The sequence below is a fragment of the Xenopus laevis genome, chromosome 5L, assembly GCF_017654675.1.
Source record: "Xenopus laevis strain J_2021 chromosome 5L, Xenopus_laevis_v10.1, whole genome shotgun sequence".
NCBI lineage: Eukaryota > Metazoa > Chordata > Amphibia > Anura > Pipidae > Xenopus > Xenopus laevis.
In genome coordinates this window covers 92,322,005-92,339,061 of record NC_054379.1, presented here as the reverse complement: position 1 = coordinate 92,339,061, position 17,057 = coordinate 92,322,005, and the positions used below count along the sequence as shown (strand labels likewise).

Below are 17,057 nucleotides of genomic sequence, written 5' to 3'. Positions count from 1 at the left end.
TAGTCTGTCCCAGTGTACTGACCTTACTGCATTCCATGCAAACTAGACTTCTTGCATCCCTTCTTATATATTTAATCTTATACCATATGACACAAACCAATAGAGAGATCCGTTATGTACTTGCTTACCACTTTGTACATTGGGTCCGGGTGCTCAAGCCCCACACCTTCAACTTCGGGAGCCATACATGGAACACAGAAAAACAGGCTGGCACTTTCCAGGCCACAAACATGAGTAAAGTCAAAGCAGCTCAGTTGAGTAAAAAACATTCTAGTTTATTTGTATCAGTACATAATTGTAAAAAGATTTAAACATTTTGTGCCTCAGCAGTGAAATTAATCATAGGCTTATCTTATACCATCTCAAGACATTTCCCAATATTGATATTCTGGTCAATATTTTTACGTAAATTATGGGGCTTAAGTTTCATAAACTAACAAATCAACACATTTTCAACTGTGTTCTGTAGAACATGAGAGATCATCTGAATTGTAAGTTATTCTATCCACTGAATACTTAATAAAATAGCCTAGAAGAGGATCTGTTTGGCAGTACACCTGACTTTTAATCAACCAAAAATTGCTTCCAAACCAGGAATTCAAAAATAAGCACCAACTTTGAGGCCACTGGGAGTATTCTTCAGAAGCAGGCTTCATAGCATCTGGCAAAATGCCTGTGGCCACTCATATTTTATTTAGAACTGTTGTGTCCCCTTGCTTTAACCCTTTAGATCTTAATGCCCATCTGTCACTCAGGGGCTTCATTATCTTAGCTAATTCTTTACAGGTGCTCATCTTCAATGAGAAGAGACAATACCGAGCACAATTATAGGATATCTCTGAGACAGGTGCCTTACTTTCATTACTGCAATATTCATTATTAATTATATTTATTTCATATGACTGAAAAAGTTCTAAACTGTGGTATAACAGGGTTTCTTAAAGAAATTATACACTTCTCCATATGCTACTGCTAATGAATTATTATAGATGTTACAGGTAATGGTGTTGTACCATGTTAGCTAGTCAGAGTTATCGAGTAAAAGTTTTGTATGAAACATTACAAAAGTTGTATTACAATGATACTTTAATTGGCTAACTATGATTAACAGTAGCATATGGATATTCCTTAACCATGTTTAAACATGTCCCAGTTGGGGCCTGTGCTAGTAATTTAATTTTCATTTCAGAATGCACAAAATGCATGGTTTCATTTCTCTTTGTAGAATCAAATCTTTGCCCAAACACCATAGGCTTTACAGACGGAAAAAGATCAAAGTGAATGCAAGGGATATATTTTATTAAAAAATGTTTTTCAAACACCTTGTTTTTTTTTCAAATTATACAGTATCTTGGTATTCTGCAGATCAGGGTCCCATAAATAGAAATATCAGGCTTCAGGTTTCCTACACTAACTAAATGTGGACAAAAAGAAAAAAACTCCAGTCAACATGACTGATTCAGCCATGTAGCAATGCCATTTGTTGTCTCCTGCTGGGAACTTTTAGTGCTGTCATGTGCCGTGTGACTTTTATAAAGCTGTTTAGGTACATCTTCAAATATGCAACCTAAAAAAATTGTAGTATCATTTTGTTTCAAAAAAACAGTTTATTGTACAATATGAATTTGCATATTGATTGTCGCTATTTGGATATGATGTTTTCTGAAATGGGGAAGTGCAATATAGCCTTATGAATCATTGTAATTACATATAAGGTTATGAATGTTCCTTTTCTTTTGGAAGCATTAGGTAATAAAGCTCTTGTTTTTAAACATAAATTACCGAGTGCAGTTTTATGAGGTAATATTTTTCAGATTAAATATACATTCCTCTCAGATGTCATGTAGGACCGCTAACCTTTCCCATAAGCAGTAAAATGTGGTACTACTGGTCTGTATAATTGATTAAAGCATACATTTTCAGCTTTAAAGAACATCTGTTTAATATTGGTCATTTACACAGTAAAAGGATGGAAAATATGCGAAATATGGACGGAAATCAACATGTTTTGTGGCCACTTGCACCCAGCCCTGCACCATTCTACATTGTCTTACAGACCTGAATGTTCCCTATGAATATGTCACTACCTGCATTTGGCTGTACTGTATTCGTGAGTGGCAAGTGGAGGCTCTCCCACCTCTGCCAATCCCCTAACTGGTGGGTGCAAAACCCTTAGAATCTTCAGGGCCCACTTTAAACATCCCTATAATGCTCGCGTGTTAGTGATCTTAGTCACTGACCTAACCTTTATCGCCCTTAGAAAAAACTATGCCACTAGAGTGGTATTATTTACAACACCTTACATCTCAATCTCAGTCACTAGGGTCAAAGTGGCCAGAAGGTTACCTGAATTCTTTATTCATGTCTCACTTCCTCCTTCTAGGTAGCAGAAATAAATAATAATGGCAGTCTGAACTGAAACCTTTTCAGTTGCTCAGTGAACAGAACAGCCTGTTTATATTGAATACTAAACATAATAGAAAAGCATTTTTGTGTTCATTTGCTGACCCATAGGATTACCTGACATCTCCCTGAGAACTAAACTCGACAACACTGCCCAGTCTTCACAAGCAATTGCTGAGTTTTCTAACTCTGGATGAAAGTGAATGTTTCACCACTGCCTACTATAGGAATACTATAGGAAATATTGTTTTCCTAATTTATTTTTCTATGATCCCATCTGATGTAGTGATAATAATGATTTTCCTCAGATATGTTTCCTATTATACTATGCTCTATTAATCTGCATCTGGCCTGCAGTGTACATGTGCTGTAACATTCAGGTGCAGCAAAATGGCAGTTGGTCACATGGTATGCGCACTTCCTGTTATATACCCATTGATCCCTTGCAAAGTAACAGTTGGTTGCAACGAGCCTGGTTGTCTTTGGTGCTGCACCAGCATTTTGCGATTTTGGAGATTTGAGGCGAACTTCCAAAGCGATTTTTTTTACAGTGAGAAGAAAAGAACTTATCCAGGATGGACTCTACAATCAATATGATCAAGCAAATAAGATCTCAGCTTGAGGAGGACAGCAGGATGGAAACACATGAGAGGGTTAAGAGAAAGAGGGAGCAAAGCCCAGAGATAAACAACAAAAGACCCACCAAAAGACAGAGCGAGCAAGGGAGAGGAGAAGGAGGAAGAGGGAGAGGAGGAGACAGAGGCTCTTGTATGAGAAGAAGGAAGAGCAAAGGTGGAAAAGACCAAGAAGCAGCGACAGGGATGAAGCAGAAGGTAAAAAGGCATCAGACTATCCCATAACATAGTGTAACTGTCTCTAACTGTCTCTTCAAGCTTGTTACCTATAACCCATGGCTATTAGCCACAGGACATCATATTTTGACCTCATTGGCAAAGGCTAATTCCCAGCCGACTGTAAACATGGTATTTAATGTATTAGATACAGTGACATTGGAGCACAATCACTCTAAGGGAAAGCTGTCACTGGTCCATAAACTGACATAAAAAAAAACAGTTTGCAAATGCCTAGCATTAAACCTAGCATTAAACAGTTTGCCTCCTCCAGTTATCCACTTGTGTCTGTCTGACTATATATCTATCAATACCTATTTATCACTCTAGCCAACAAATCCTGATCCTTCCTATGAATCCCTCATTCATTCTCACTACTGTGTTGTTCCCTAAGGAGCTGTGATGCCCATTTCAGTCCTTCTAATGGTTACCATAGTGTCTAGTATAATCCTATGTATGTGCAACACTGAAGGGGGAAATTAAAATGTAATATAAGCTTTATCATACTGGAATAAGAATCAATTAAATGCTGCATTGTTTCTGAAATAATTAGGGTTTATATTCACTATCCCTCTCTCAGCATCTGTTTATATTTATTCTGTCTTCATACAGCAGTTCGGTTCAGATATTCATTGACAGTTAGATCCAATATATCTTATAGGGGGGGCTTCCTTTCCTAGCAAATGTATTAGAGCTCACTCAAATAACTGATTCCAGTACAAACACTAAAAAAATAACTGCCTTTTGCACAAATTCTGCATGTAGAGATACAGGATTTCTAAGTGATTTAATAGAGTGAGCTCTAATACATTTTCTAGGCAAAAGGAGCCCCCCCCATAAAGATACGTTGGATCTAACTGAATATCTGACAACCAACTCCTGCATGAAGAAAGACTAAAGAGAAACAGATGCTGAGAGAGAATAGTGAAGATTAACTTGATTATTAAAGAAATGGTACAGAATTTTTAATTGATTGTATTTAGAAAGTTTCTAATTTCAGTATGCTGAAGCTTGTATTAAATTTTCATTTTCACGATAGTTCCCCCTTGAAGCAAACCCGTGCCTCTCCTATCATTTGTAGTATAACCCCTAGATTGTAAGCTCATATGGGCAAGATGTTCTGACCTAATGTCTCCCTTTATGCTTGTTCTATCCTTTGCCATTGCTTTTGTTATGCTGTTTGGGTTCACCTGAGCCAATAGTATGGTGGAACCACATATGTTGGTGCTTTATAAGTAAGTGATAATAATTATACAGATTCTGCTGAGGTTGAGCACTATAATGGTTAAATTGAGCTCAGGAGAGGTGGTTAAGAGCATAAAATATGATCAGCCAGCTAGAGTTTCTATGGGAACCAGCAATGCTATCTCTTCATTGGCTGTTAGACTGGAGGCTGTGTTAACCAATCTGAGCTGAGAATAAATGAGCATGCTCATGAGCCAAATGTTAGGCACCAGCAAGTGATTGTATTGACTTACCTGACACCCCAGGCCTGTGCTCCTATCAGCAGAAAACTGCACTGGCCCAAGGTTCTTCTAGTGAGCACCACGGAACGATCATCTTCCTACTTCTTCACTCTTCAAATCTCCTGGTGCAGATGCTTGCGCAGTAGAACGAAATAGCTGGCTTTTTTGTTAAAGCTCAACCTTTCGATCTACTGTGCACGCGCACCTGCCGAGAAGAAGCCGGAAGAGGATTGTTCCGTGGTGCTCGCGGGAAGAATCCCGGGCCGTTGCAGGTTTCTGCTGATAGGAGCACTGGCCCAGGGTGTCAGGTAAGTAAATACACTTGGGGATTCCTAACATTTGGCACCCCCAAGTGGAATATGACATTTCTTCTCCTTTCAGTTATCACTATATTGTATAATTTTAAATTATGACCAGACCTTTTATATACCACATCCACCTGTTCCTTGGTGAGGAAAAAGAGGCATTTGTGTATATTTCCTTAAATTTTGTTTTCAGTTTCTTATTAATAGATCCTCAGTATTATGGCCAGCCCCGGGCCAACCCGGGAAGGGGCCCTAGGCTGCCTGGCCGGCATAACGCCCACAGACGCACAAGCGGAAAGTCCGAATGTGCGCATGTGCGGAACCCCTACTTCCGGTTCTGATTATGGCCATAAGATACGTATTACATATTTACAATATAAATTATTAACAGAATTTCTTTTCTAACAGAAGGAGAAAGTGCCTGGAAGAGACCACACATGGATGAAGAAAGATGTGATCCACTGGACATTTCCAGCTACAATTTCCATCACGAGCTGGGCAATGGATCATTTGGCAATGTGAGCAATACATGCATGTTTTACTTATCTGCCATTAAATAAAGTACCTATAGTTAACAGTCAAAAACAAAGGCCCAAGGTTTGATCATCTATTTTTTTCTACAAATACTGGTGTAAAGGCCATACAGGGTTGTCACTAGAACTTACTTTGCCCCATAAGTCTTTAGAAACCCAAAGGGGCCTACGTTTTAGCCTGACTGGAACCCTTCTATGTGGGTGTGCCTGTGTGTTTTTTTAAAAATGCATCTAAGTTGCTTCCAGTTTAGTGAAACTGGTCCTTTGTCCTTTATCCATTCTTGGGTAAGCCCTACCTCTAAAGTGGCCTGTGATTGTGGAATTAATTTTACCCCCTTTATGGCAGCCCTGGATCTAAATCAGAAGTCAGACAGAAATGCCTATTGATAGGAACTCAGGATGGCAGGCCTTATTTATTATTTATGTGGAGCAAAGCAGTTGGCAGAGGATCTCTGTTGCTTATTGAATTAAATACTCTGTATATCATTTTTATGATATTAAATATTTTATTGTATAAAATCCGAATGTGAGAATCAAATACTTTAAATTATTTGCACATTGTGATGGTTTTCTATCATTTATCCCTTCTCTTTTTTAGGTTATGTTAGCATCATTGCCCAACAGAAAGAAACCAGTGGCAATTAAAATCCTTAAGAAGAGAACATCAAGCTTAAAGAAAGATATGAGACCGAAGTGAAGGTGATGAAGCTGGCTTGGAAATGCCCTTTCCTGTGCAACATCCATGCAGCATTCCAAACACAGGTACAATTAAGTGTCATATTGCAGTGAGGTGTGTTGATGTAGTGGCCTCTTGCCAAGAGAACATACAATTTGCTTTAGAGGGGAATATCCCTATGCGAGTCTCACAGGGCCCAGCAAATTTATACCAGAGTTCAGATTGAGAGGAGGCCTAGTTACTGCCGCAGTTGTCTTAAATTACTGTTTTTTATTCGAATACATGAAAAAGAACTAAAAGTGTTGCTGACTAGAAAATATTCTATAGTTCACCTTGGCATTGTATCTACCCATCATTACAAATGAGGTATTGGATCTCTTATCCAAAAAAACGGTTATCCAGAAAGCGCAATATTTGCAGGAACGCCATCTCCAAATAATGCATTTTAATCAAATAATTGAAAATTAAAAAATAATTTCCTTTTTTGCTGTAATCATACAACAGTACCTTGTGCTTGATGGAAACTACGTAACATAAATCCATAGTGGTGGCAAAACAATCCTATTCGTTTTTCTTTTTAATGTTCAAGTTATTATTTAGTAGAGATAAAGAATGTTGATCCAAATTACAGAAAGATTCCTTATCTGGGAAACCCCAAGAACTATATTTGCATAATGCATCACTCCTCACACAGGAGTAGGTCCGACTTGTGGTTCCAAAGATAATTTGTCTGATTCTGCTGTACCTGCCCTATTATGGCTGAGCTACACAGCAGGGTTGGAGGTTGATCTGGTCCTGGTTCCAGAGCACATGCTCATAGTTGGTGATCAGCACCAAGGAGCAGAATTGAAGCAGAAGGACGTTGCAGTCACCATGGTACTCAGCTATGCCTAAGGAGTATAGGGGTGCAGGGCTGCACTTGGAATGTGGTTGCAGTAGTTCAGGAGAGGGGCCTGGGGAGGGGATGTATGGTCACTAATTGAATTTAGTTTTCTTTTAATATTGTTGTGCAGTGGTATCTATGTAACAGGTGCTTTCTTTTTCTAATTCTATCCAGCTGCATGCCTTCATTGTGATGGAATATGCAAGTGGAGGAAGCCTTACAAGATCTTCTAAACAACAGAGGCTATCTGGACATGGACTCCGTACTGTAAGTGACATTACAGCCTGGGGAGGTGCTTTTCTTCATGTAGCAGCCATTACATTAAATGTGTAGTAAAACACAGTATGGCAGCAACATTTTGCCAGAGTGTAGCAGCAACACAAACACTGTACCAGTCCCTGACACACACCACCTTGTCACCAGTCCAGGTAATCCTTGTGGATGCCTTGGCACATGCACATTCCAGAGTTAAAACTAAACTTAGATGCCAAACTCTTTTCACTAATGCACATGCAAACAGCACAGGGCAGCAGTAGGGATCCCCGGGACAGAAAGCAAGATGGCAACATGACACTCACTAACATTGTCCTTTGGCTGATGTGATTTTTATTATGATCATAATCATGATTATAATCACTGGAGGATGCTTATAAAATTGGCACCCCAGTAATTAAACCTTTCCTTGTCCTTTAAAGGTGTAAGGTAAAGAATATATATCCACTATGTGCATTTTTTTTTTTCAAAGGTACTACGCAGCTGAGATGGTGTGCGGCCCTGCAATTTCTGCACTCTGAAGGAATTATCCATCGGTAAGAACAGTTTTCTATGTGATCTTTCTGTAATATGTTTAATAGTTGATATTATTGGGGGCCTTGTATTACAAATCCATTGCAGGATGCAAAGTGCAAAAAATCTGGTGCAATCTACAATATTTTTTGCACGTAGCATCCTGCCATAGGAGGGAGCTGTCATCCGTTTGCCCTCACGCATAACCTTTGTACATTTTGTTTCCACAAATGGCCATTAGATTTTTATTCTATGTAGAATTGAAACCGCACATGTTCTGCTATACAAACAGAATTATGCAGTGACACCTGTACTTTACTTTACAGAGACTTCAAACCGGAAAACATTCTGTTCAGCAACAAGGGACACATCAAGATTGCTGACTTTGGATTGGCTGCTGAGAACGTATTTGGCAACAAAACCATCTCAGGATCAATTGGGACATTGCACAACATGGCCCCAGAGGTGAGAGACTTATTACTGATATATGTAATGCACAGAATTTTACAGTATGGAAAGCAATGGAGGCACATTCCATATAATGTTTTTCAGTGGTCAATAATCTACATCTTAACCTGACAGATTGGAGGTTAAACATTTATTCTTCTTCAAATAATAATAATAATAATTTCTTCAGCTGTTATGTTTTTAAAAGTATCTCTTTGAATCCCAGCATCATTTTTAACCCTTGAATCACTTGTAAAAACAAAGGCTCTTAGCTAGTTGTAGCACCTATATAGTTCTACCTTTTCTGCACACTGAGAACTGAGTTTCTGTTTTTCTTGGGAGAACTTGGACCACAGATTGATCAGAACCCTTGAACGCCAAAATTTCATCAAGGCATAAACACAAACAAATGTTTGTAAACGGGAATTTCTGTATTTGATGGGGAATGATCTGTTCTTTGTATTTCAGATGATCCAGTGTCAAATCTACAATTCAGCAGTAGGACTGGTGGGCTTTTGGGATTGTCTTGTGCAAAATGGCCACTGGAAGATCACCTTTTTATGAAGGCCGTTAAAGCAGAGAAATGCATCCATTTTATCCTCAATTGCCAGCCCAGCTATTCAGAACAGCTCAGTACAGAACTGCAAGATCTTCTGGAAAAGGTGGGTGCCAGTGCATCTGATTAGGATATATATGGCATTTATATGGACTGTAGTTTTGGTTTCTATTAGTAGCAGTAAGTCACTTTTTTTGTTCCCTTAGCTCCTAAAGAAGAAGCCATACAAGCGGCTTGGGTTCAAGGGGGATATAAGGAGACACCCCTTTTTCAAATCCATCAACTGGATCAAAGTAGAAATACAAAATGTTGAACCACCTTTCCAGCCAGAACCTGTAAGTATATGACTGAAATATTGTGAAACCATGGATTACAAGCTACACTCTTTAGTTTATCTAACAGTTCAGCACACTAAATATCCAAGAGTCTTCACTTAACCCAGCAATATTTCTGTATTAATGTGCCTGTATAACAGGAATAGCTCTAGGAGTTAACTCCTTCATGTACATTTTATGCTATAAAGACTGCAACCTCAGTGTACAGTTAGGTGCCAAGCTATGCAAAAATGCCTTATAATATCACATATCACTACATAATGCATCTAAATTCCAGGAGTATTTACAAAGCTGCATATTAATTTTAACTGACTGCAAAGCAAGGAGTAAAATAAAATGGGCATTTGGATAATTCTCTGTAAAAAAACTGTGTACTCCAGAATTTCTTTCTGATGCATTTGTCTCCCTTTTCATTTAAATGGGTTATGATAAATGATAGAAAAAACCCACATATTTATAAATACCGTGGATAGATCTTTTCAGTTTGATTTCAACATTCATAAAATCATATCATAAAATCAGTTGTAAGTACAAATACACAACTTATAATTGAGATTTATTTCCTGTATTTCCATTACAGCTTGATAAATAGGTCTCCTGTTGTGATGGCAGCAGAGAGTTTTAGTGCAATATTAAATGCATTCTTTAGACATGCCATTTGTTTAACATTTTCATTTTAGAACACAACATTTTGAGTAAAAAAAGATTGAAATCCAAGAAAGTTGTTCAAAAACTCATACACTTACACAATGTACATATAGCACAGCTTCCAAGATATTCTTTTCTAATGTTAGAATACTGCACATATGCAAGCCTAAGCCTGTGCTAGAGATTCAAGGGAAATAAAAGTAAGATGCTGGCATGGTGTTTCCACAGCTTTTACTTGTTCTTCACATTAAAACACTTTAAAGGAACAGTAACTCCAAAATATTAAAGTGTATTAATGGAATGGCAATATGGGGGCTGTGTTGATAAAAACTGGTGTATTTATTAAAAAGACACAACTATAGTTTACATAAACAAGCTGCTGTGTAGCTATGGGGGCAGCCATTCAAGCACATGATACACAGTAGACAGCAGATAGTTACTGAAGAATCTGATTGTATACTACATACAGTAGTTTATCTGTTGTCTGCTGTTTGACCTGTGCCTTTTCTCATTTTTCAGTTTTGAATGGCTGCCCCTATGGCTAAAAGGCATCATATTTTTAAAAACTATAGTTGAGTATCTGAAGTAAACACACCCGTTGTACCAGTGCAGCAATTTTTTGGTGTTAATGTTCCTTTAAGAAACACAAATATTGAAGTGCATCACCTTAATTTTACAAACACACACATAGATAGATAGATAATATAGTGAATAAAGTACCCCCTCTTGTAAAATATAAGGATATTATAAGTTACCGAGGAGTTTCATGACCATATAAAAACACGAGGCCGAAGGCCGAGTGTTTTTATACAGGTCATGGAACTCCGAGGTAACTTATAATATCCTCATATTTTGCAATTGGGGGTACTTTATTTATTATAATACACAAATTTTAGTGAGTCATGTGACAGAAATTACATCACTATTCACCGTTTATAACTGATGACATCACTACTCACCGTTTATAAGGATATAATTTACAGGATATTCATGGCTTTTGTGTATTATAGATAGATATACACTTATCAACTGAAGTCATATATGTAAAAAGAAAAGTAACAGATTTATATTTTTTTCAAGCAACCAAATCCTGATGTGAGCATTCCAGCAAGTGCCTTAGAGGTCCTCAACATTGACACCGCCTCAACTCACAGCTACAGTCTTCAGGATTTCACATATCTGAGTCCCAGCTGGCAGGCATAAGCCCACTTACTACAACTGTGGGAAAGGATACATCAACTCGAAGTTCAGTTCCCATCCAACTGGAAAACATCTTAATTTGTTCAAAAGCACACCCGTCTGCTGTATGAATTCACAGATCCATTTGCAGCTCTACCATCAGCTTCACCTGATGCATCGTTGCTACATAAAGATCAGCAGCCAACTCCACAAGTCATCAGTCCCACCATCAAATCCATCTCTGGAACTACCATCAAGTCCATCTTGCATTTCCATCAAAGCTACTTCATCACCTATACTTCCATCTCCAGGTGAAAACATTGGGTCTGGCCTACCATCAGTTGTATCTCTGTATGGACTTACTAAGCTACCCTCTCTAACCCTCATATAAATGTGTAAGAGGAGCTGATGTAAGTATGTTTAAATGGTGGTAAGTATTTTAAATTGATTAAAAGAGCTGGGATCCTTTGGTTATATAAGTTTTGGCTAAATGATATAACTAAAGGGCTCTTATAAAACAGATTAGTATAAAATCAAACTAGACTTAGGGTAATAGTAGAAATGTAAATGCAGAGGATAGTTACAAGAGGATAATAAGGTAATACTAAGATAGGCAGGAAATATAAATAATATCAAATGTATAACTAATAAGAAATAATATAAATATATCATAAATAAATATCAATACATAAATATATATATATCAAGTATAACAGTAGCAAATATATTATTAGCTAGCAGGAAATAGATTAATTTAAATAAAAAAAAGATCTAACAGCAGAAAATGATACTATAATACTGAATATGATAGGATATTAGAAGATTAAATAGGATAGTTCACAAAATAAAACAAGATGTTGGAAGATCACATAAGTATAACAAACATAATATAAAATATGGTAACACATGATAGGATAGGCTAAAGGCTTAGATGTTAGAAATTAAAATACAAGAGAAGAGGAGAAAATGCTAGACTATATAATAAGAAAGTATAGTATGATAAAATAAAAAGAATATAATAAAATTGCCTATTAGGACAAAACAGAATAGATAAACTGTCAAATATAAGAATATGCAGTAGGGTGTAAAATAACATATAATTCTTAAGAAAATAATAAAGATGTTAGAAGAAGCCATAAGATAATATGATCAAATAAACATAATACGATAGAGTTTAAAGTAGGACTAACTGTTTTATAGATTTAAATTAAAATGTTAGTGGAATACATAGGACATATAGATGGAGCAGAGTTTGTTCCAGAATAATAGGAAGGATTTTGTTCCAGGAATAATAGGGAGGATTTTTTCCCTGACAGTAACAAACTATTGAGTTGTTTCCGTTGGGTTTTTTGCCTTCCCCTGGACCATATGTTACTAGAAGTCAGGTTAGCACAGCAGATAGTATAATAGGAAATAATAAGATGGTTAGAGTAGTTAGGGACCTGCTCAGTGAGCCTACCTTGACGTGGTGGCAGGCTTGATATCTTTTAGCCAAATCTAGTCTATGGGCTTCTTCACCTTCCAAACACTTTTTTTTTTTTTAAATTTTGATCTGCTTTCCAGAGAATCTGTTCCCCTTCTACTACAGAGAGCAGAATTACTGTAAGCAGAGCCGGAACTAAGGGTAGGCAGAAGAGGAACACACATTGAGGGGTACTAGGCACATACCTCAAATGCAGCCCTTGTCCCTACACCACCCGCAATTCAGATTTCCCAATCTTATCAGCAATTTATGGGCACACCCACTTGTTCATGTGCACACCAGCTTATTCACACATGTGCACATGGGGGGGGGGCAAGGTGGCTGGTTGGGTTGGCTCAGGCAAATTTTTGAAGGAAACCTACAGAAATCTATATATTTAGTACTGTTCGACTGATATTTCTTTCACATCATAAACGATCAAATCTCGGTTCAGAAGCTTGCCACTCTCCAGCTGACACTGAACTATGCATGTCAGCACCATCAGATCCTGCTGTTGGTAGATGCTGAGTATTGTAGTTTAGCAAGAGGTGGTATTGATTAATGCATTACACAGAAGGCCCTCTGTTTAGCGGGAAGGCATGCCATGGTTATTATTAATAAACACTTCTTGTTCACTCTTCTCTTCCCATATATCAGCCAGGCACAACACCTGTCAGTACTGTACAGTAACAAACCTCCAGTGTCACAAACAACACCACATTCCTTCTGAAATGGCAATGAAGTGATGATTCAATTACTCCCACACCAGCCATAAATCAACATATCTGAAGAAATTTTACAAACTGGATTATGTTAATCAGATCAAGCAGCAGAATTAAACTGCACACTATCGAATTCTACACTGGTTCTGCATTTCTAAAATAGTTACAATTCCCGTACTACGTGGACTCCTATCAATACCAAAATGCAACTTCATTTCTGACTTTGTGCTTCACATAAATACAGATGAAATACCCTTTTTAATAGTGTGTTGTCTTGTGAAAAAACATGTGTGCTCCATAATGGAAATCCAGCCAACTCAGCAATAGCTGAATTAATCCCAAACTCATTGTCATGTAGTTGAAAACAAAATTCCAGGAGTTGATAGGTACTGTTTGCAACAGCTGATTGATTACATGAATAACTTTTCAGCTTGTGATAACTGAATTTATTTCTTTTGCATTGCCCATCGAGTCTTGTCCCTGTTACTGAATTATAACTTCCATTATTCCTAACCAACAATTTCCAATCTAAAGTAGGTTGCATTCCAGAGCATATCTCTGACTCACTCCATGTTGATTTTTATCTAAATCTATCTACCCTTCCAGCCAACCCATATAGACTGTACTCATACAAGTCATAGGATCCTACTAGTGCTGCTATGCTATAAGATTACCGTACTTACTCCCTTTTGTATTTCTGCTCCCAGAAAAGGGCTACATTCATAGTTGGTTCCACATAAATCAAAATTTGACACAATGACATTTTGAACTCTGCTGTAAAGCTGGAGCCTTCACACACCGAGGAGCATCAGACAGTTGAAGGCATGTACCATTTTGTATCACAGTAAGCTCAATTTTAGCAGGAATCTTGAATTTTATATTATATGAATAGTACATTAGAATGTCTCACTGTTCTCTGATTATGAACTCTCCACATGACAATGTGTAGTTCTTCAGGATTTCCTTCAGCAGTGGAGGCATGTCTAGAAATCAATTACAGAACAGCAATCAGCATTAACAGAGATTGTGTGTGAAGGCTTTCATATGACAAAATGATTTTTATTACAGCACATTTCCTATCACTATGAATGGCTTTCATCTATTATAAAATGTTCTTTCTGCTGTGCGGAATATCAGGCATTCTTCACTAAATCAACAACATGGGATTCTACTGAGAACAGTAAGGAAGAACCTAAAAAGGCATTCTCTATTTTATTGCAAATACAAACAGGCAAATGTATCAGCAGCCAGTGCATACTATGTTTTCAATATGTGTAACTTAATTCTAAAATATTTCTTCTTTATATCTTGATCTTGGAACACTAAATTTTTAAAATTGACTTCCTTTTTCTCTGTAATAATAAAACTGTACCTTGTACTTTATCCAAACTAAGGTATAATTATTATATATTATTGGAAGCAACCCCAGCCTATTGGGTTTATTTTATGTTTACATGATTTTCAAGTAGCTTAAAGGTATGACGATCCGATTTATGGAAAGATCCGTTATCAGGAAAACCCTGAGCTTTCTGGATAACAGGTCCCATACCTGTACTATATGCGCAGAAGGTGCTAATAACTTATCCAGTTGTCCCTACTGAATTGCAGCCTCAGCCATAACACTTTGGTTGACTTTCCATGACAATAACTCCAAACAACGATTTACTGCCTCCTACCATAATACTATAGAGATTGGACAGACTGGCGCATTATGATTTACACACTATACTACCTGCATGCAGCACCAATACATGGAATATAGAGTAACAGGGGTAAAGCATAGAAAGGGCCAATATGCTTTACTTTTGGTCTTAAATGATTTAATATGTATAAAGGATAAAGGGGATTCATATGATTTTCAGCTAAAATATTGTCAGAATCAGCTGATTAACAACACCTTTCTCTAATCGATGTTCATTAGAAGAATTTGTAGTCGTATTTAAAATGTATAGTACAAGAACCCCCCTTTAATGTATAATGTATTAAAATATTTTTTGGTCAGTAAAATTATTGATTTTCCTAGTGCTTCTGATAAAGTATAAGTGGAAAGAGGAGAAAAAACCATTCATCAGATAAAGAATCACTGCCCCTGGTCAAAGTACAATAAAAAGTTCTGGTTTTAAGGCTCAGACTTTGACATTTTTGCCAAGTAGGATCAAAGTCCCATAATGCAGCCTGACCAAATCATAATTCAATGGAACACACACTTGTGATTTGGAGACTTCAAAAGAATGAAGCACAACAACATTGTACCTATTTGAACACTTGACCACCTGGCATTAACCTAAATTTTGGGATAAATGAATTTCTGGAGTGGAAAACTTCCAAGTGAAACTTCCCAACAAGAGATTGCACAAGGTCTTGCGGTGAATTCCCAAAGTAGTGCCACAACCCTAAACATACAATGTACCTTATCAGAATAGATTCTCCAATGCACTGTACTATGCACAGCTCAACAGGAAATAATAAGGGTATTAACGGTCTGTCTCAGATCAATACGCAGATGAATTTCAGACTATTTTAAACTAAAATAATCAATTTTGTATCAACAGAGACACAACCTGGTCATTTTGGCCAACTGTCTACAATCAGGAACAAACTAATGATAAAAGAAAGTCGCTTTAATGTTGCTCTGCTAAGAAAATTAAGTTTGAAATCATCGGATATTTCTCTAATCAGTATTAAGCAGAGCACACATCACAGCACCTTCTTTTTCTCAGATATGTTCTTTCCTGAATTTGGTTCCCTTAAAACTAACATATATTGACATTGCTAACTCACAACTCTCAAAGTGAAAAACAATGTGGTTGAGTAATCAAGGCAGGTTCTGAGAATGAAGATCTTTATTCTAGAAACACATTATAAGTTAAACTGATATACCCCCAATGATGTGTTGCACTATTGCACCTAGATCATTTGACAGGGTTGATCCCAAATGCATGATGGGATGCAAGGAAAATCACAAGAGAAGAATATATGGCTAAATGGCTATTGGCTAAATAAATATTATAGCTATTTCCCTCATTTTATGTGTTTACTTTAAAACAGAACAAAAAAGCCAGTGATGAGCATGGAAAATAACTAGTCCATCTGCAGTCACTTTTTTTATTTTGACCTTTTGCAGACAAGTGTTTGGATGATTTCAAGGAATAATAGAAGGAATAATCGTTTGATCGAACGATTAAATCCTTCGAATCGAACGTTTCGAAGGATTTTAATCCATCAATCGAAGGATATTCCTTCGATTAGAAAATTGTTCCCCATAGGCTAATATTGGCCTCGGTAGGTTTTAGGTGGCGAACTAGGGGGTCGAAGAATATTTTAAAGAGACTGTACTTCGACTATCGAATGGTCGAATATTCTAACGATTTTTAGTTCGAAACAGTCGATTCGAAGGTCGTAGTCGAAGTAGCCCATTCGATGGTCGAAGTAGCCAAAAAAACCATTCGAAATTCAAACTATTTTTCCTCTATTCCTTCACTCGAACAAAGTAAATGGGCCCCATAGTGTTTACCACAAAATGAGACTAGCAGTCTGCATGTTTTTCCTTATTTCCAGGCGAACAATGATTTCACCGTCACACCACAAGTTTGTACCTGTCTCACATGGAAGGAAGTGGCCCTTGAGCTCAGACACACAGTAACATCTGTCTGCAGCTCCATCTATTGGTCTGTACAAAAAGAAGAACAATAACAGTTTTGGAAACCTTGTAGGCTCAGTTGGCCACATTTAAGACTGTAAAGACTAGTATTTCAGAAAGTTACTTTTCTTATTTAGCTAAATGAAACATAATAATATTAGATTA

The 17,057-nt window shown here is 37.2% G+C and overlaps 1 long non-coding RNA gene across 1 annotated transcript; it reads left to right on the top strand.

The window, feature by feature from the left end:
• Positions 1–8,922: 8,922 nt before the first annotated feature.
• On the top strand, positions 8,923–11,699 carry LOC121393719. The gene is made up of 3 exons (XR_005961296.1): positions 8,923–9,012; positions 9,113–9,241; positions 10,970–11,699. It is a non-coding gene; the product is annotated as an uncharacterized LOC121393719 (long non-coding RNA).
• Positions 11,700–17,057: the final 5,358 nt, after the last annotated feature.